At 39.0% G+C, this 21,050-nt stretch overlaps 1 protein-coding gene and 1 long non-coding RNA gene across 2 annotated transcripts in view; both read right to left on the reverse strand.

Annotated features, from left to right (window-relative positions):
* Positions 1-6,637, reverse strand: part of LOC136291491 (uncharacterized) — a 113,472-nt gene extending 106,835 nt beyond the window's left edge. Inside the window, exon 1 of the mRNA XM_066186642.1 lies at positions 6,568-6,637. The gene's annotated coding sequence lies outside the window, so the exon portion shown is untranslated. The remainder of the gene's footprint in view (positions 1-6,567) is intronic.
* Positions 6,638-14,647: 8,010 nt separating this feature from the next.
* Positions 14,648-16,986, reverse strand: LOC136290724 (uncharacterized). Its single transcript, XR_010721338.1, has 3 exons — positions 16,902-16,986; positions 16,778-16,816; positions 14,648-16,635 (listed from the first exon to the last, which is right to left on the reverse strand). It is a non-coding gene; the product is annotated as an uncharacterized lncRNA (long non-coding RNA).
* Positions 16,987-21,050: the final 4,064 nt, after the last annotated feature.

Below are 21,050 nucleotides of genomic sequence, written 5' to 3' on the forward strand. Positions count from 1 at the left end.
GCATTGCATGAGAATTACTGCAGTGGCAGTCTTTATTTATGAAACTATTACACAGATGTATTTGGCAACTATCTACTTAATCAATACCATAAATGTAAATGTCTCTCTGAAATAACCTCTCTAGGAATGAAGGAGAGCTCTTCTACAAGACCACATCAGATAAAAGAAATCATAGCTATAGGGTGTTACCTACACCGTAAATTAATCTTCTCCTAATCCATTGCCAGGTAAACCTCAGAAGAGCTTATGAATTAATTGCAGAGCATTTTGATTCTCTTCCTCCCCAACCTATCCTAAAATAGCAAATCATTCTTCCATGTGACAACAAAGAAACTGTTCTATTAAGAGTACAGTTCCTACACACCAAAATCCTCCTTGATTCATGCAAGGAATATAGAACACAGATGATGGTGTTGGGGAGGGTGACGTAACCCATTTGGGAACTGGTATCTCTAAGAGCCAGTTCCACCTTTTTTGAAATGCATGTCTGTGGAAGCCACTGCACTAGGTCACTATTTCATCCAGGGACAGCTTTCCCACATGTCTGGGCTGGGACTGCTGGAAGGAAGGTAATGAGGTGAAGGGAAGGATGCAGAAGGCAGAGCAAGGTCAAAAGTTGGTGGTTAATATATAAGAGCTAGGTTTGGTTTCCAAAATCAGTTCTCACGGCTGTGATCCACAAGCATGCCGAATTTAACACCTTATTGATATGGACAACAAAAATTTATCCCAGGAATAGAACGGAGGTGATAAATAAACATTCCTGGAGTTATGCGGCATAACATGAGAATTCCTCTGCTCAGACTGAAGCCGTCTTTTACAATTGGTGTGCTCACACTTTGAAGTTAATAAAGACTCTTATTTTCATCAAACTCATGCTTGGGAGCTGCCTGGATATTTCCTTAAAAAGGAAAGAGGAAAAGAAGGATTAGGCAGTAAATAAGGTCAGCACAAGCACAGCTATTCAAAAGTAGTGAGATTTTTCCTGTTTATTAATTTGTCATTTTTCAATGGCATGAACAGGGCAGGTTGCAAGCAAGAGAAACAGGAGCAATGAACACTTTTGGTTGAGATTTCTTTTTCACCAATTATGTACCAATTGACTTAGTTATATCTGCAGTCAAATGGCAAACATCCTCATCCAACACAAGGTTACATATCAGATTTCTTATCAGAAATGAAACCTACAGATCTGGTCACCACAATTCCTTAAAAACTGAGCAAGAAGCAAACAAATGAGATAAGGTACTGCCACAGAATTGAAAAAAACTTCAAATAGCTTTACCATGATAAGCCTAATAAACCATAAGCTAGTAACTGGTCTGTATAATTATATATATATTTAATGTATTTGTTTAGGACTCAAAATAGTTTAGGTTTCCTTTCCAAGCAACTTACTCCCCAGGAACCAGGAGTTCCAGAAACAAGGAAATTCTTGCAATATTTGCAGTGTATTAAAAATAGCAGAAGTCTAATATGCAGCTGAATACAGCTCCTGGGCTACACTTACCAGCCCAAAACACCCTCTTATTGGGGTAAAACCAAGACAGTCTGGCATCACAGCAGGAGGCAGCCCTGAGAGTGTGATAAGGGTGTTGCCACAAGACAGGTTACTACAAGGAAGGCTGTTGTACTTCACTTATTTTAGCTGAGGAATTCAGTAAGACAAATATATATATTAGCACTGCACCTATACCAAGGTGATAGAAAAAGGTTCCAAGGAGGACATTGAGTGAGAAAGCTAAAATGGCAGCTTTTATTTCTAGTCTTTTCAGCAAAAAAAAGCCTACAAAAAATTGATTTTTACTGAGTTGTGCAGAACTTTCTCATGCAATTTGTCAAGAAATAAAAAAGATGAGAATTTTGCTTCATTGGGATTTCCAGACAATATTCAATGTGACTCAAAAGAGCATTTGTACCCATTTGAACTCAATTCAATATCCAAGTGATATGGGAGAACTTGTTACTAATGGAGTGAGAAATGGATGTATTAGAAAAGAAAAACAGAGAGAAAGGAAATTAAATAGGAGAAGAAAGTGCTGGTTTAGATGTTCTGAAGTAACTTGAATCATCTGTGGTGAGAAGTTTCTGATAAGCTGGAGTGAATTAAATAAGCTCTCTCATTTTTATTTCTTCATGTCAGTCAACTCAGACTACACCCTGAAGAGCAAGAAAACTATCCATAATGAAGATTTCTGTTGCAAATTATAATAGACATGCACCCAAGAAGAATTGAAATCCAGGAATTCTATATGTACCTATAGTGATTCTAGAAGACTCTCTAGTAATATTTTTATATAACTTTGAATATTTGTTTACTGTATTCTGTGAATATATTAAAAAGCATGAAGTTACCAGTTCGTAGTAAATTCTTCAGAACATTGTCATAAGTTTTATTAGAAAAACCTGGAGTAACAGCCAAAGAAAAGTTATTCATAAAACTCCAAGCTAATTTTTACTGTACAATTTTATAACGGAAGTCTATTTTTACTGGAATTTTGCCAACTCAAACTCATATAGTATTAGACTCATAAAACAAAGCAGATCAAAATTCAACTCCTTTCATGTTCCCAAATACCAAGAAGTGAGAATGAGTTTGGGGTCTTATGCTTCTAAAGAAAACATTACTTAGATTTTTGGTATCATGACTTGGTATATTTACAAACAAATTGTTTGAGCATATTTAAAGGGAGATGCAAAGTGAGGAGAGGTAGATGAAAATGACCAGAAGCTGAGAAGGAAAAACCAAGATGAAATGATGGCTCACAAAACTGGGTCTACTTCCTGATTGCAAGTGGGATGTGCAAAACTGGGTCCATTTTCAGAGACAGAGCTGAACCCCTGTGGTGGAAATGCTGGAAGTTGTAAGAGGTAATCACACACACTACAAAGGTGGATGTTGGGAAGTTGTGAGGGAGATAGCAATGAGATTCAGAACAGGAAAATCACTGGAATGATTAAAACTTCAGACCGGATCCTGCTTGTTTTCACTTCTATAGGATTACATGGTGTCAAAATGTAACAGCAAACAGGAAACCAAATGTTAAATATTCAGAGTATTCATCAAACACCATATCTCTTACAGGTAATCAGGGGAATGTTCGTGAAGCCAATAAGCTCCTGTCAGTTCTCTATCCTCTCCCTGCATTGCTGTTTGCCCTTACACAGGGAGAGAGAGAAAAATCTAGTCTATAAAAAACACTCATGACAGTAAACTCGGCTCATGTGAAGTATCACAGGCTCTGCCAGTTTTGATGGAAGTTAATGGGTAATTAAAGATGAATCTCATCAGGTACACTTTTGATTTGGAATTTTAGAAAAAGGTGTATAAAAAGAAATTAATATAGCTACTGCAGCTTTTATGTATATATATACAAAAGACTTAGACCTGCTCCTTAGGTAATTTTTAGTATCCGAAGCTCAAATTCTCTCTCTTTTTGAGACAGAAAAAAACAGACAGCAGGCTACTTTCAGCATATGGAAGTATGATCAGGAGAGAAATGTCTTTTAGACATATTCCTCTTGTAATTGTTTCAAAATTTTGCAACTGATTTAAAATTTAGGTGAGGTCCTAAGTTCCCAGGACAAGATCTCAAGAGAAAAACAGTTTGTACTTAAGATATAGAAGAAGCAATGTTGGGATTGTAAGTGTAAAGTTTTGTCTTCCTCACTGCAAAGCTCATGACTGTTGGATTATATCACCAGATGATTCATTTATTCATGAGGAATCCTCAGCTCAATGTTCGGGGCAATCTTTTTGATTCATAAACTTTTCAGAATAATCAGAATGGAAGCTTTTGTGTGAGAATGTTCACAAAAGCAGAAACTGAGGTGACAAAGAAGTGCTGGGAAAAGCATAAGTTCGGTGCTGAATAAAGGAAAACCAGTCTCTAATTTAACTATAAAATTGAATGTTGATATAATTACAGGCTGGTTATACAAATGGGCAGTTTATAGGCTGCCCTTTCATTTCTGATTTTGAAAAACAAATATATTAGACAACTCAAGCTGCCAAAAAAAAAAAAAAAAAAAAAAAAAAAAAAAAAAAAAAAGAAAACAAATGCATCCATAGAACTTAGTTGAGATCCTTAAACCCTCGAGGACTTTTTTTCCACGCAGCACACATAGTGAATTTCATAGTAGAAGGGCAATTTCTGGATGAGGAATTGCTATGTTTGAGCCTGTGCATTAGAAATGAGTGAGAACAGCAATGAACTGGGGAAAAGTCTGAGAAGTCAAACTTGCTCCATTCAGCACACAGAAAATACCAGGCATAAGGCAGGACACAATTGCATAGGGTAATGGGGGAGTAGAAGATTAAAACCCTAAATCCCAGTGTATCGGGGAGCACAGGATAATAAGTTAGGCATTTTCAGGAAGGGTTTGGGTTCAGCCAGGCTCACTGGCTGAGTGCAGTCATTCTGCTGGATCTGGCATCCACAGACCCAGTGAGCTCTTGCATCTCTGTTAGTTATGCCCTACAAGGGTTCACTAGCTATGAGGGTTTATTAGCTATGGGGAAACATATCCCAAATCCACAAAATCGTTTTGGGCCAGGGGTAGCTAGCCTGTTCAGAGCCCAGTGAGTTGAAGGATGCCCAGGAGTGTTCTCCAGCAGGATCACTGTAAGCATCATCTCTTCTCTAACTTGGCACATTAAACTCATTCCCAGCCATAACAACAGACCCAGGCTGCTGGAAAACCTCCTGTCCATGCTTAGACACGACATATTTTGGACTAGAGTTGCATACCTAGGCTAGCATATTTCACTGTATTTCACTTCATTAGGCGTCCCACAGCCACTATTTGAAGGCAGATATTTTATTTATATGATATATACATGTTGTCTTCAGTAAACATTTAATTGGCTCTAAGAGTTGTGAGGAAGCCTGCTGGGCCCATAACCCAGAGGCCAATGGATTTTGGGGCCTACTTCTTCATCCCTTCCTAAATGAACAGGTTTTGTCTTGCTTTTCTCCTCCTGCCCCTGAGGGTGCTGTCTAGTATCAAGTAGTGTCTGATAAATAGTAGTCAAGGCCCAGCACACTAAGTAACTTTGCACCTCTTTTGAACTCCTAAAGCGTTATTCTTCCAAATATTCTGTCACTTTATCAGGGTCTTGTATCAAGGGTAAACTTCCAAACTGCTGGAGAAGAATAATCCCTCAAAAGCTGGTCCATTTTCTCCTACCTTCCATGCCATTCACAGCTATCCACCCTCAGGGCAGATCTTTGAAAGACCCTCCTCAAAATCTATTTTGTAATTCTAAACAAAACAGAGTGTGACAGCACTGAGGAGACTTGGCAGAGCTAGCAACAAGAACATGCTTGCCTTAACATCTAAGAGAAATTCTAAATCCTGAAAAACTGTTATAACAAACCTGAAGGAGAGAAAGGGGAGGAAAACCTGGGGAAAAGCATCCTCCCCTGCTTCCCCCACTATTATTAATGGAATTTCAAGCATAAGGGTAGGAAAGCAACACTGAATGCACTTCCCAAACGACCCTCATTGCCCTGGATGTTATCATATCATGAGCTGATATCTCAGGGTACATCAACAAAGCAATCCTGATCCCTCTCCCTGCTCTGAGAAAGTGCACCATGATGGGCACACAGTGCAGATACGGAAACATACACAGGGTCAGGTACCACAGCCATCTGAACAGACCAAGCTACTGTATGACCAGGGGCTCTGGATAGAATACAACAAATGCTTACACAGAATTTGTGTCCAGCCTGCTCTGGTCAAATCTGTTATCTCTTTGAGCCCCACATTAGGTACCAATTAAAGTTATCATGGTTTGGGAATGGAACTCCCCAATTTAGTGTTTTCATTGAAACTCCCCAAACCCCACTGCTCATTCACTCTTCACCTGTCCCTCCCTTCTCTCTTGTGGCAGGCAGGAGAGGGGGACTAGAGACACAAAAGGTAAAGATCACACGTTGAAATAAGAACAATACACTGGAGCAGCAATGAGATAAGGAAACAAACAGTAACAGCAAAAATATTAATTTAAAAAGTGTACAAAAGAGAAGCTGATTCACATACAAAAATGTTCACCTCAGAGCTGAACCCAAACACAGCCACAGAATCAACTAGAAAGGAAAAGATGTTTTAGATCAAGTTCCACCTGTGACCTAAAAAGACTTTGCCAACTAGACCATGGCATTCAGTACCATATCCAGTCTTTTCTTAAACACTTCCAGGGACTGGTGACTTCACCACCTCCATGGGCAGCTCATTCCAGTGCCCAATAACCCTTTTTGTGAAGTCTTGCAGCAGCATTCTTGTTAGAGGGCAGGAATGAGCCAAGACACCAACCTCTTGTTTATCACAGCACGAAAAGGGTCCTGGTTTATTCCCCTTTACAGCTCAGCCATCCTGACTCCAACCATTCACTGACTCTGCCTGCAGCAGCTTCTGCTGGAAGTTTCCCTTGCAGCCTCTGACTGCTAGTTATTTCCTGCTGAACTCTGACTGCAGGGATCAGTTTGCAGACTCTGCAGGCATTTCCCTAGCTAGATTGTAGGTTCCAACAACAGGCTCTGACTGCAGACCCAGACTGACCTCACAGCAGTGATTCTCTCTCCCCAGGATCCTACTCCGTGATGGTCTCCTTCATGCTCCTCAATGCTCCTCCTCCATGATGATCTTCCCCTTACCAGCTCACCCCTTTTTTTATCTCACTCATCCTTATTGGATGTAGCTGTTACTCATGAGGGGCAAGGCTGTATTGAGCAATTAACACAGTTGCTACTTATCAGGGGTGAGGTAGCCTGTGTTCTCTTCTCCTACAGTGAAGAACTTCTTCTTTGTGTCTGACCTAAACTCCTCATCAGACTTGTGTTCCAGACTCTTCACCAGCCTTGCTGTCCTTCTCTGGACACAACTGAGCATCCCAACATCCTTCCTAAACTGAGGGGCCAGAACTGAACACAGCACTCAAGGTGTGGCCTCACCAGTGCCCAGTACAGAGGAAGAAAGACCTCCCTGCTCCTGCTGGCCACGCCATTCCTGATCCAGGCCAGGATGTCACTGGTCTTCTTGGCCACCAGAGCACATTGTTGGCTCATGTTCAGCTGCTGTCACCAGAACCGCCAGGTCCCTTTCTGCCTGTGCACTGTCCAGCCACACCGTCCCCAGCCTGTAGCACTGCAGGGCTTGTTGTGGCCAAAGTGCAGGACCCACCACTCAGACTTGTTAAAATTCATGTTGTTTGATTGGGCTCATCCATCCATCCAGCATGTCCAGGCCCCTCTGCAGAGCCCTCCTACCTTCCAGCAACACCACCCTGTCTGCTCCCTCTGGACTGGCTTGGGGTCAGTGTTACCCCACCGCTCCATGTGCTTGTTTGGCCAGAAGGAACCTCTTCTCCCCACCCCAGCAATGACATGAGGTACGGAACAACCTCGATGTCCTGGCCATGTTCCTCCTGCCGGCTGCAAAAACTTGAACCCTGTCCTGGCCCAGAACAGGACAATGGCATAATTAATTTAAGGTTTGGATGACTGGCAGTTTAGTATGTCTTTCTCTGATTTCCCAAACCCTTTGTATTTCTTAGGGCATCACATCTCTGTGACTAGGGAATGGAGACAGGTGGTTGGGAGCAGTCATCTTGTCCATGAGGCACAGGTGCATAGTTTTTATCCAGTTGCCACACATAACCCATCAGAATTCTCTACTCTCTAAAAAATTATATATAAAATTTGTGAAGATAATTAAACTTAAGAATAAAACTAAGAAAATTAAGACCCCCATCAATAAGAAATTGCCTGAAGTGCATTAGTCTAAAGAGAATCCCTTCCTCCAAAGCTGTGTGGAGTTATGCACATACTACTAACAAGCAATGGATAGTTAACAACATCTTGAAAAATGGATATTTCTACAAGTTTTTAAATATCATAGGAAGCTTAACTCTATCACTTTATTTTCTAACATATATTCACACAATGGTCCTTATATTATTTGAATGCATATTTTAAGAAACATATACATAATTAAAACAAATAATATATGGAGGAATATATGAAACACAGAGACATGCCTCAGATTTGTTCAAAGCTCTTTCTCTCTCTGTCACTACAAGATGTTGTGTAGAGACTGTAAAAGACCTGAAGCTTTACATTCCCCTTGTGGGAATTTACAACATCAATTTTCTAGCCTCTCAAGCTCACAAATCTGACCAAAAGACTCTCAGATTACTAAAGTCATCTCAGAGTATTAAAGTGTGCAAGTTTCTTGATGGCAGTGATTTTTGAATAGGCATATATATATATGGGGGTGTATATGCGCATATATATACATGTGTATATATATATATGTATACATATATAAATATGTTCATCTGAGTGTGTGTATTTCATTTTTAGCAAGTGTGGTATATAGCAAGAACCATGAATTTAAAGAATTTCTTTTGAGACCTGTATTTCCTTTGGCTGATGATTGTTCCTTATCTTAGAGTGCACAGAATGCTGTTGGCTGAATTGAAGCTCCATTGAGTGAAACAATCGGATTCAACCAAGAAGAGAAGAAAAATGATCCTCTCAGTGGCATTCCTCAGCACAAGAGAGAAGTGCTTACCTTGTGGTGGTTATTGGCAGTTTGTACAAATGATAGTGCACAGGGGTTTAGGTTAACCTGTTTAGTTTTACATGACCTGAGATATTAAAAATATCCTTATTCTGAAGGGCTGCCAGGCAGTAACTCAGCATGACATAAATTCTGGAGGCAGCTTCATGAAATGGCATACACTGTTATTGAATTTTTAGTGTTCAGTGAATATTGGTCATGATTTACAATAATTTTGAAAAATCAGCATTTGTAATGGGATTCTCTTATCTCTGAAAAGCATTTCTGACATTCAATAGTGCATCACAGAATTGATTTATAATTTTATTCCTGGTACATATTCCAGTTGCATAACAATATACTGAGATTCTGACAGACTGCCAGTTCTTGCTCCTCAAAGAAGAGGGAACCCTTTAACAATAATGATTGGAAAACTTAGGCATGAACAAACAAACAAAGCAAACTTTTCTGATTAAAGCAATAAACTCGTGTGAAGGAGACTCACATACATCAGCCAAAGACAGTGAAGCTGCAGCTTTTGCATTGGCATTTTTTTAATTTATTCAGAAATCACCTACTTGCACTTCAGTGCCAAATACCTTGTTACTTCAGTGTTTATAAACACATCTCCAAAAACCTTACCTCAAATCTCTACATTTCCAAAGCTGCCAAACATCTGTGGGCCATTTAAACTTTTCAGCTGGTATGGTGGACACAATATTCCTTGCCCCTTTATTAAGTCTGTTGTATCTTCAGGCTGCTGGGAGTTTTGCTGGTCCTGTGCTTCTATTGTTTTGAGGGAGTTCTTCCTGATACATTCATTATCCATACACTGAATGCTAAATACGAGAAACTGAAGTGGTTTGAATTTTGTAGGTTACTGCAACAACTTCATATGAGGGGTTTAAGGGTTTTTATAGTATCTATTCTCAACCAGAACTATTAAAGGTCCAAAACAGTCTGAATTTCCACCTACATTTAAGAATATGTGAAAAAACAAATTCTTTCTGATTCAGGCACTATACTCCTTTTCTCTGTATGCAAACAAGTGAATACAACATATTGGGTGAAAGGCTCATTCCTGAAAACACTGGAACCTAAGCCAGGCAGCAACTCCCTGCTTACCAAATTTGTGTTCACACCATCAAAAAACTTTACACTGAACTCTGGATGCTCTGCAAATATTGTAAGTGTTGAAGTGGAATTTGGGGCACTGGTTTTAATTTTTAAAGTACTCTATACATTTTGATCTTGTTTTGCCTGACAAACTTCATATTTCCTTGCACAGAACTCAGGAGAGATCTAAGAGCTGAAACTCTGCTTCTTTTTACATGAGAGGGAAGTGTTAGCAGGATATTTTTTCCTCAGAAGGCTGACTCTTTTTGATACTCCCTTCAACCAAAATATTGTCCTTGAATTCAAATGAGGTCCAGATTTCACACTTTTAGTCCAAAACATGCCTTTTTTCCATATTTTTCTCAGCCTAGATCCATTGACTGTGAAAACACTCCAGACCATGTAATTCCTCCTAAGAAATGAAATGTAATGCAGGTGGAGAAAGTCTGTGTTCATCACTCAGGAAACAATGAAAAGTCCATTTGATTACCCGGGTGATAGTGCTTTATACCCATTTTATGTATTATGGCTCAAACAAATCAAAAGAGGAAAAGATGTACCAGGTATATGTGAAGAAAAATGTAAAATTAGAACACTAGCACTACTCTCAAAGACTGAGGCAAATTATGCTGCCTGTGTGGATCTCACAGAATGCCTGTATGACAAAAATCTCAGGTTTTTCATGAGAAAACAGGAGGTCAGCTTTAGTGACAGATAACTGTGCCAAATCCTTGGCAGCAGACGATGTGTATACAGATTGCTGCAAAATATCAAGGTATTTACACAATGATTTCTCAAAGATATTGGATATACGAGGTGGGAATGGAAGATTTTTCATGCTGTTAAATAATAAGCATTCAAATTAATCTTATGTTTCATCCATTTGCCTTTAAAGCAGCAGTTTCTGTTCTTCCAAAGGAGGACTGGAATTACTTTGTGGTTCTAATCCTATTCAGTATGGTAAACACAGTTGTCATGCTCAAACTCTGGTTTTCAATATATGATGCACCACTGTATCTCGTAGTTTTGTATTCTAGAGTCCATAACTGATAGGAAAAGTCCATGTCAATAATAACTTATGTTGGGTTTTTTGTTTGTTTTTTTTTTAAATTGATGTCTTTTTCATAGCACTTTGTGGACTGAGAATTAGTAACTTTATCCTTTTTTCCTTTGCATATGGAAAAAAAAAAATCATGGAGCCAAAACACTCAGCTGAAAATTTTCTGTGGGTTGTTTCTTGTTTTTCCTTAATTGCATCTCTCTTTGCAAGCCTGCTTGAAAATCACCTCTGTGAGAATTTAGAGGACATGAAAAGATAAAATATTATGCACATGCAATGCTTATGAAATCATTTCTTATTTACATCTTTCATCAGCACTAAATACAAGTGGGCAAAATGTCAGATCTAGAAGTGGCAAAAATTTCCTAGCAAACAAAGTAATCAGTAAATGAAAAATCTTAAAACTTTATCATCACATTAATTAAAAGAATCAGTAATGATTCACACAAGCACATGTAGTGGAGCACATAGATTGAACTTTTGAAGCTGCTATAAAAGGTAAAGAAGATCCTTCCAAAAAATCAAAATAAAATTCAGTCAGCAAAAAACTCCATACAGAAATTGATTTCCAAAATATACTGACATCTGTCATTCACATCAATGGCAAGTCTCCCATGAGCTTCAAACAGAAAGCCATCAATCAATCTCGTAGGAAACTTAGATTATCTGAAAAACCACACCTCATCTTGGAGTCCACACAGTTTTCAACCCTGATTTATGCTACATCTGAGTAAAGGTGTAAGCACACCACATCTAAGTAAAGGTGGAACAGTTCTTTCTTTCTACAGAGCTAGATTCTTCATCAATATACCCATATACCATTAAAGTCCATAAGGAAAACACTTCAATTTAGATAAAATAATCAATCCTCTTCTTCTTGAAACTCAGTCTGCCAGCAATTCTTTATAACCACAAGGAATGACTTTATTTTTCTTTGTAGTCAAATCAGTTAAAGTATTTTGAAGGGTATATCATTTTCTATTTGATCAGTTTAATTTAAATCTACAAGATGCCCTCAGAGAGATCATCAAAGGATATAGATATTTCAGTAGATTATTTTCTTTTCACTGACAGCAGCTCTAAAAGGTAGTGAACATTATTTACTTAAAAAGAAATGTTTTCCCTAATGCAATGATTGCTGGAAGAATCATTAGTCACAACAAAAGTTCAATGTCTCAGTTAAATATTTGTCTTATTTTATAATTTATAGGTCTTTTTCATCATGTAGGATCCCTTGGGTCAAGTTTAAGAGAAACAAAAAGGACACAAAAACCTAAATAATATTCAATATAAATGAACATGCAAATTAACTAGAAAATCGTTTTCTCTTAATTATCAATTTTTTACATAATGACCCAACATCTCTTTGGTCTCTCCTAATACACAAGGAGATAGCACATTTTGGATGTTTCTTAAGTGGCAATTACAGCTCTGACTTAGTAGACACAGTATACTGAAAATGTTCCAGCATTTAGAGACTTCTTCGGACTGGGTTACAATTCTGCTCTGACTTTATTTTTTTTTTTTCTTTGTATAGAATCATGTTGTAAGTTACAAGCTGAATGACACCTCATCTGCCTGATGTAAACTTTAAGAAAAGTTCTGCTTTAGTATCCTGGCATACAAAGCTTGGGATACCCTGTCTAAACACAGAATGAAGAGACTTTTATTATCAGAGAAACTAAGAGTATTCATTTCCTAAACCATCTGTGTCATAAACATTCAGATTATTATGTCCATCATTTAAAAATCCTCCAAGCCATCTTGAATGTAAATATTATTTACATTTATATTAATCTTATCAGGATATCGGCAATACCTGAATAGGAATCAAAGCCCAGACTAAAATGGAAAAAGCTGTTGCATCAGTACATGAGCAAGCTGAAAAGCCTGTAATATTATTTAAAATGAGCTGGCTATTAAGCTGAACTTATTAGATACCCTTTTGAAACCAATTTCCTAACTGCCTTTTTTTCTTTTCTATAATTTGTTTCATTTAATATTCATTGGCCTTATTGTTACCATCTTTCATCTGGTCTATCATTTGAGGTTCACTGACCATGAGGTTCTTTCCAATTATTTGATCTATTCATACAAGTATATGATTTTGGTACTTATTTTCTGGCATGTCACCATTTTTTAAATGTTATGTTAAAATGTGATGGAATGTGGTCATAATGGAGTTATGTATTGGTGAAATTGAGATACAAGTTCTCAACTCAAAATTCTGGTTACAACATTATGTGATCCAGATAATGTATGGTTGCTTTGAAATTTATCAGATCAATTATCAATCATATCTTTTCTATATTCTTCTAAAATCTCACCCCTCTGAATTTAGAAATAGGCAGGGTTTTTTTACATACCTTGGTAACTTCTCAAGTTGTTCTCTGTTTTGTGATGCTTTTGTCAACACTACAAAAAGTAATTTTTCATGCTCTCTTAGTAACTTTCCTTCTTAAAACATTTTGCCCAATAATCACTTTAGCTATTTATCTGATTAAGTTAATCCAGTTATATATATGCAAACACATGTGTGCAGTATTAAAAAGTGAACTTTCTGTTTGAGTTTTGGCTGGACTAGAGTTGATTTCCTTCCCAGTGGCTGGTGTAAGGCTGTGTTTAGGATTTGTGCTGAACAAAGGGTTGATAACACAGAGATGTTTTTGTCATTGATGAGCAGGGATCACATAGAGCCAAGGCCTTTTCTGCTTTTTGTGCTGCCACAGTGGAGGAAGTTGGGGGTGCCTGAGAGGGTGGGAGGGGACACAGCCAGGACAGGGGACCCCAACTGACCAAAGGGATATTCCAGACCACGTGACACCATGCTCAGAATATAAAGTGAAGACAAGAAGGAGAAAGGAGGGAACATTTGGAGTGATGGTTTTGTCTTCCCAAGTTACACATGATAGGGGCCCTCCTCTCCCGGAGATGGATGAACATCTGCATGCCCATGGGAAGTAATGAAACAATTTCCTGTTTTGCTTTATTTGCTTGCATGGCTTTCTCTTTTCCTAATTAAGCTGTCTTTATCTCAATGGATGAGTTTTTCTGGCTTTTACCATTCCACTTCTCTCCCCCATCTCACTGGTGGGAGAGCAAGTGAGCTGTGTGGGGCTGGGCTGCTGGCTAGTGCTAAATTATGATAGTCTTATAACTCTGGTATACACGGTCTATCATTAACAGTACTTATATGGATCAGAACAGTTGCAGATGACCCCTCCCAGCCTGCTATTTGTCCCAAAATGGTATTTGAGATGAGATTTTCGAAATCCGGAAGTACGTTTCTAATTTGTAATTATTTGTAATAATTCTAATTACTGCTGAGAGGTTTAATAAAAATTATAATAAAGATATATTCTAGAAATTGGCTCCTTTCTTTGAAAAAAAAATTCAAGAAACACAGAAGTTCCATGGGAATAGACTGTTTCCAGTTTCAGGGAATAAAACAATACAAAAAAGACTTCTAAAACTAAAACAAAGCAAAGTTAAGTTTTGCTTTGACTAAAATTTTACATCGTTGAATTAGGTCTCTTTCCTAAAGTAGGAATCTTTTGTTCCAGTCCAGGATAGAACAAATGTAGTGATGCTTGAACATATTCCTATGTTCAAATAGGGATACCCATGCCTGTATTTGCTAGGGAGCTTCACCAACCATTCCTTCTTACAGGCTTCATGAGATCATTCCAAACACATGGAAAATAACTGCTAGTTTCATTTTTAGGTGGGTTGATGATCTTTCATCCTGTCACAAACAAACCCTTGTACAAGGCATTGTGTGAGGGAAAGATATCCTAGAAGTATATTTATGTTAGCCCAGAAGTTTAATATGTATTAAAAAAATACAAGGTAACAACAACATGTTTTCATGTTTCTAGGATCGAGTAAATTTGCTACCTAGAAAGAAACACACTGGAATTCTAAGGGTGCCTTTCATTTTGCCTGAGAGAAAGAGACAGAGAGATGGAGCATCCATACACACCCTCAAGAACAAAGGAATGGGATGTGACTGCTTCAAGACTCCTGAAGGCACATTTCCTTTTCTATAAGAAGTCTTTGCAGGAGATTCAAGGTCATGTGTCCCAGGTAATAAAGACAACTCTTTAGCCACTGCTTTGTTCTCTAACACTTCCTTTGGCAAATTCAATCCTGCGGTGACTGAAATAAGGCATATCAGGAACTGCAAGCAAAAGTTTTATCTTGAAATAAATATGGTATGGACACATGACAAAAAAAAAATTAGTAGTTTGTTTTGACAAATACAAGTAAGCACAATATAACTGGGTTAAGTTGTATTTTTTTAGCCCAGAATTAATGCTTCTCATACTTATTTTTAAAAATTAAGGCATTAATCTAAAACAGTGGTTTAATATACATTACCTGTGTAATCTATGTTTCCCAAGACACCAATAGGTGATAAATCTCTTGGTAAAAATTAAAATCCCAATAATAAGGATTTATTAAATATTATATGCTCAAAAAAAAAATTAAGAGGACAGTATTTTTATTTAGGCACTGGGGTTATGTCTTCACTATTCTTTGAAAGCAGCCTAAGGAGTAGCCAGTGCTTCACAAAGCAGCCTGTGGTGTTTGTGACTGACCAGTAAACCCCTGCAGTGGAGCAGGGCTCAGAGGAGGTGAGTGGGTGAAGCTCTGGGAATATGCAGCATGTGACTGACCACCCCTCTTGCAAGGGAAGCACAAGACAAACATATTTATCTCAACACAAAGGCACCCAAAGGGTGGCACTAAGTACACTTCACATTTTTATGGCTTTTCATCATCTTGTGCATTCTTCTGCTAAATCATTTTCTGATAAGTAAACATGATATCTAACATTTCACCCTCCATGTGTGGGATATGTACAAAACCCTGGTCAGAGAGGATTGTACTCACACAACATTGCTAGCAGAAATAGCAGTGGGTAGCAAACAGACAACCAGTCCAAGAGAGCACAAAAGCATCATAACTACTCAGTGCTAAAAGTGGTTCTTTCTTAACAACCTTATCACAATCTAAAGAAAGTGACCATAAGCCATATCTCAACCATCTGTTACAGCTCTAAGGAACAAATCAACAGTGAGTTTGGTCCTGACACCTGAGTCCTTCCACTAAAGCACATTATCATCAGATATAATAAGCGAGATTCCCTCCTCTTCTTCCATTTTTATACACCTGTGTTGTTTCTTGCAGGAGTTCTTGTAAGTCAGCACAAGTGGAAGGATATACTAAGTCATGACAGAACCACCTTACCGGGTGTGCATGGCCAGGCTTTGGTAGCAGGCTAGATACAGGGGTGGCTTCTGTGAGAAGCTGCTGGAAGGTTCCTCCATGCCCAGCAGAGCCAATGCCAGCTTGCTACAAGACAGACCCACTGCTGGCCAAGGCTGGACCAGTTAGAAATTATGATAATACCTTGGTGACAACAGATTTAAGACGAAGAAGGAAAAAATGTGATTGCACAGATGTAATTGAGGCCGGAGGAGTAGAGCAAGAAGATGTGAGAGGAACAGCCCTGCAGACACCAAGTACAGTGAAGAAAAAGGTGCAAGAGGTTCTGCAGGTACCAGAGCTGGGCTTCCCCTGCAGCCTGTGGTGATGACCATGGTGAGGCAGCTGTGTCCCTGCAGTCCATGGAGATCCACAGGGATGCAGAGATCCACCTGCAGCCCCTGGAGAAGCCCCACACTGGATGCCTGGAGGAGGCTGTGAACTCATGGGAGGCCTGTCCTGAAGCAAACTCCTGTTTCACATTGGAGAAGTTCATGGAGAACTGTCTCAAATGGGAGGATTCCCATGGTGCAGCAGTGGAAAGACTCCTCTCCCTGAGCAGCAGCATGAACAACCTGGGATGAATTGGCTGTAACCCCCATTCCTCTCTCCTTGTGCCTCTGTGGGAGGAAGAGGTATTGCTGGGAAGTAGGGAGGCATGGGGGGAAGGTGTTTTTCAGATCTTCTTTTACTTCTCAACATCCCGCTCTGATTTTATAAGTAATAAATCTAATTAATATTCCAAATTCGAGTATATTTTACCCATGAATCCAGGATGAAGATGAAAACTTGAGGACATTCCTGAAAAAATACCAAGCAGAAGTAAGGAAAGAACATATTTCTGTGGTTAGAATGTTAGGAAAATTAAGCTAAAACCTAAACTTACTCCAAACTAGAAGAAGAGAAACTTTGAAGTCTGCCTTGTCTCCTAGAAAAAAACCCCTATTTATCAGGTCAGTGGGTGTTCTGAAACAAGGTACCACCAGCCTATACATCTGGATGTTCTATTACCTTTCTAATAGCATTCCTTCAGCCATGCTGTGGGCCACCTGAGCAAAACTTCATTCAAGACAGGTGGGATCCTGATGTCAAGGCAGCTACACTTCCATGTGAAAAGCCTTTCAGATGACTTCTCCCTCTTCCATTCACACCAGGAATGTCAACAGAACTGCTCCAAGGTAGAAGACACACCTGAGCATTCCTGCTTATCTGTTCTGGCCACAGTCACCATCACTCTTTCTACTAGTATGATTGTAAAAGGAAGTGACTGAACATGATAAGTCTTTCTAATCAGGGTATAAAGGCCACTTAAGATGTTCTCAGTTTGCTGTGCACTTTACAAAATCATCACACCAAGCAGTAAGAGTTTACTTGCAGCTGTGAAATTTAAAAAATGCAGTTAGATTGCCTGACCTATCACCAGTACTAATTTTCTCTTTCCCAGTTTGCACTAAAAAATGGAAATAGATATATAGTATACCCTTGAGACTAATAACTCATGGGACATATTTATATACCTGCTGTGCATTAAGCTAATTCCTAAGCCCTGTAGAAATATTGCTATACTGTGTGTATAAGACGTGAAGATGATTGATCTGGACTTCAGAGTATATGTGATTAATTGCACAAGTTAACAGTTATTTTGGGCAAAGAGGGTGTAAACACTTAAAAAGAATGGGGTTTTTTTAATTATTATTTGTAGTGGTCTCACACATCAGCCTATGGCAGTAATTTTTCCTTTCAAAACTTGCAACAGTTGATTCTTGGATCTATTCTAAACTTCTTTGCTAAGAGCTCTTGAAAGGTTTTGTTTTTTACTGTTGCATTACCAGGAGTGTGTATTATGTAGGGTCACTTTGATGGCTATTTCTGCATGAAAACATTCACAACATATTGAGTGAGGGAGAAAGAAGGGAATGGCAGTACTTGGTGAATCTCAAAACATAGCAGTTTGCATATTTGGGAACTTGTAAAATATCTATCCTTCTAAGCAGGGACTTGTAAAGAGAGAAGTCAGATAGAATCTAGGGTCTCATTCATTACATTTTTTCTATTAAAATTACTTCTAAAATTTAAATATGCGTCTTGCATTGAGATAAACTTTTTTTTCAAATTAGATATCAGCATTTACAACTCTGTTTTATTTCCATATGTATGTATATATCATTCCTCTCTATGTGTATAAACATTTCTTGTTTTGCACTCCCCCTCTTGACTTCTGCAGGAAACTGTTGCCACTTGGCTTATGAATTAGTGCAACACATGTTAGTGCCAGATAGAACTTGTGCTATAAGGGGTTTTATTTATTTTTGGACGCTATCTCAGCCAGAATTTCAGACCTCGTCAGCTTTTGTATCTCTAAGAAAGAGGGGCAAGGTACAACAATATTTGGGTCATACTCATCAGATATATTTATTAAGGGTGAGATCTTCCTTCAAAGAGGCACAGAAGATCCAACACCCTATTTCCAGTAAAGCCTTAAATATATATAAAGAATAACCAAACTTTCTGAAAGTAAGTTAGTTTGAAAAAAATCATTTTATAGACAGAACCATTTTAAATGACCAAGTGCAAATTAGGATCAGGTACAGTTTGAAGTCGTTTCTTCCCTAGATTCCTTCCAAGACAATCCTGGCTATGCTTCCAGGCAGTGATTATATAATCACAGACCATACCCTTAAAGTAACAATTCCAGTGGATTAGACAGGTAGATTGGGGTCTGCTTAGCAGTCAAAACACAGAGAATTTAAGATGGAGCAAGCCAACAGCTGTGTTAATATAAAGCTCCAATAACTGCTGGAGATAGCAACCACACTGTACAGATCATTCTGCTTTCTAATTAAATCAGAACTCAAAAGAGCAAGAAATGCTTTATTGAAGCTGTAATTTCTATAAATCAAGTAGCCTGCAACCCTTCTTGTTTCCATGGCAATAGGCCTGTCATAGGGATGTTCATTAGCTGCAGCTGTTATCACTGCAGGTACACCAACCTCACATTGCAAGTACCTGTTGTGAAGTATAGTCTGAACTAGATCCCAAAGCTATTAATGAAAATTTCCCCATGCTATAAAATACTGAAGTCCCAGGAGTGTTCCCAGCTTGTGCTTCTCGGGACCTCTTTGCTCTGGTTAAGTTTTCACAGTGTTTTGCTCCCGTAAGTCAGTTTGCAGGTTCTGTCACCCACCAACATGATTTTGCAGGAGAAAAACAGTCTTTAGCAGTGTTTCAGCCATGTATCTGTTGGCTCTCAGCCCCACACATGAGACTTTTAGCCTCAGTGGTAAGCCTTTTTTATCCTTTTTTCAGCACCCTGAAATAGCATCGCTACACTATGGCTGTTCTATTCCTGGAGCTTACATTTTAGTGCCAAGCCAGAGGAAAGCTTGGGTTCTTCAGTTAGCTTGAAGAATATGCAAAAACAAGAAAATAGACATTGGCTATGATTTTGGCCATGAAAAATCAGGCTGATGTCTTATTCACAAGGTGGAAATCCTCATGTTTGAAATAAGGGCATCACAAACGTCACTGAAAAGAAAATGTCTTGGGTTTTGTAAAGAACATGTTATTCTATTCCATCTGTTGAAACTGGGTGGAGCAGAATTGCTTATTTTTGCCCAAACGGGTCAGTGTCGCTTATCAGATGGTGGAGTGTTACTTATCTCTTTTCATTGTTCCACTACTCCCATGGGGATATCTTCTGCTAATGAACCATTAAAAGCTCACCAATCACATGACACATTACATTGTACTACTGTAAGATGCTCCACACAGGGAGGAGGAGCCAAACCATCTTAACCTAGATAAAAAGGAGCCACAGTCCCACTAGGTATCCAGTTTTCCACCGTATCCCTGGAGGAAGACCGGACCCATCTCACCATTACTGGATCCTTTTTCTTCAACGAGACCATCTCTACTCCAACAGAACTACATTTGCCACTCCAGGAGGGATTACTTTGGACTGCTTCCAACACCCTGACCAACAGGGTTTCAGGTTGTATTTCTGACTCTGTCAGGGTTTTTCTAGGATTTCTTGTTTGTTTATTTGTCTGCTCATTCTTCTGTACTACGACATCTGTATTTTTATATCCTTAGTAAAGAACTGCTCTACCTATTCCCAAACTCTTTGCCTGACAGCCTTTTAATTGCAAATTTATAATAATTTGGAAAAGGGGGGAGGGGCTTACATTTTAAGGCAGACTCCAACCCTCCCTGGCAGATACCTGTCTATCTAAACCAAGACAGATTTGGGCATCCAACATGGGGCTAGAGGACATTGAGAGGACAAAGGAATAGCAGTTCTTTGGTGACCTAAGTTCTTGTGTATAGAAGCCTTGTTGGACAGCATCATGTGGTCCAGTTTTCCCTGGTTTGGGTGGCACGTGGTTGTGCCTGTATTTCTGCCATTTGCGAACCCTTATCTAAATATGGGCCCCATAACTGAAGCTGCTGTGACTGTCATCCAGTTTATAAGGTTTAATAAGGTTTAATAAGGTGAGGAACTCATGGATTTTTAATTTCCTCTGGAAGGCAGGCACATGGATTCAGGGCTATCATACACTAACTGTGTGTTTTTGGAGTTACTTTAACAATGGTACCTACTGTGAGGAAATGACACCAGGGGATTTTTTTTCCCAACCCTTAACCCACCTCTTGGGTCTAGCCCACAAGTTTTTGAAGGGTTTAGATCCTCTCTGAATGCTAATGATATCATACAATGGCTGGTGCTGCTAATAGGCATATTCTATTTAGCATTCAGAGATAAGGGAAGATTGACCTGGATAACCACCCTGATACCTACCCCACAGAATAGGGATGATACCCCAGAGCCTGACTCTGCCCCACAGCCTGCCGCAGAAAGGACCCACCCGGATTGGGTTGAGGTTCTGGTAAAAGAGATAGGCCAAATGCTGAAGGAGTACATTTCCCCAGCTCATGAAAAACCCTCCCCCTGCCCCGAGAAGGCAGAGACTGATGGTGCAGCAGTGGAACCCACAGATGTTACAACTGTCCAGGTTCCAGCTGAACCACAAGGGCA

Source organism: Chamaea fasciata, unplaced genomic scaffold, assembly GCF_029207755.1.
Source record: "Chamaea fasciata isolate MVZ Bird 193981 ecotype frontalis unplaced genomic scaffold, bChaFas1.0.hap1 SCAF_6, whole genome shotgun sequence".
Taxonomy (NCBI): Eukaryota; Metazoa; Chordata; class Aves; order Passeriformes; family Sylviidae; genus Chamaea; species Chamaea fasciata.